The sequence below is a fragment of the Mastomys coucha genome, chromosome X (assembly GCF_008632895.1).
Source record: "Mastomys coucha isolate ucsf_1 chromosome X, UCSF_Mcou_1, whole genome shotgun sequence".
Classification (NCBI taxonomy): Eukaryota; Metazoa; Chordata; class Mammalia; order Rodentia; family Muridae; genus Mastomys; species Mastomys coucha.
In genome coordinates this window covers 135,034,813-135,035,661 of record NC_045030.1, presented here as the reverse complement: position 1 = coordinate 135,035,661, position 849 = coordinate 135,034,813, and the positions used below count along the sequence as shown (strand labels likewise).

Here is an 849-nt window from a genome sequence, read left to right as displayed (position 1 = left end):
TGATCACTCTTTTTCATAAAAAAAAAAAATAAAAAATAAAAACAACACAAAGCAAAAACAAAACAACCCCCCCTTTTTTGGTATCCTAATTATTTCAAATATAACATTTAAATCATCAAACTCTCTTTTCCAACAAATGAACACAAACTTAGAGGCCCATGCCAACTTAGTCATGTTAATCAATCAGACTGCCAACAAGTCTGTTGGATCTCTTTCATATTGTCTGTGTTTTAGGTCCCCACTTTGGCTGCCTATGTTATCCCATCACCTCCTTTCCAAAGCCTTGTGTTTGATTTTATGACAGCAGATGCTGAAAAGGTTTTCTATAAGGTTATACACCCCCTTCAGTGCATGTAATACACTCACTCAAGAGGAAAAAGGACAAAGATATTCTTCATAAAACCATTGCTCAAAATTTTCTAGTGGGCCAACTACCTTATTTTGTAAAACCCATTTAACTCAACTTGATCTATAGTCTTTCCCCAGATGCCTGAACTGGTAGAATGTTTTCTCTAAGAGCTCCCCAAAAGTCTATGTATGCTAAAATCTCAATCACAAACCTTTGATGTATGTCTTTCCCCTGTTACTGAATCTTACTCACCTTACAAGAGTCTGGGCAAGCCTTGCCTTTAGAAAACTTCTTCACTGAGTCAGGTCCTAATAGCCAACTCCACATTTTTTAAAACACTCCAGGTCTTCTGTCTTTATAATTTGCTTCACCTCAGTCACATTGTCTTGCACTGTTGCTTGCTTGCCTACTGCTTGGCAGTCTCTTCTCTTCATTGAGATGTGAAAATCTGAGACCATCTATTATTATTTTTTGAGTCCCCATAGCGCCCGCCATTGTGC

At 37.6% G+C, this 849-nt stretch overlaps 1 protein-coding gene across 1 annotated transcript in view; it reads left to right on the top strand.

Annotated features, from left to right (window-relative positions):
* Gucy2f (guanylate cyclase 2F, retinal) overlaps window positions 1-849 on the top strand; it is an 83,579-nt gene that overhangs the window by 69,729 nt on the left and 13,001 nt on the right. The gene's annotated exons all lie outside the window — the stretch shown is intronic.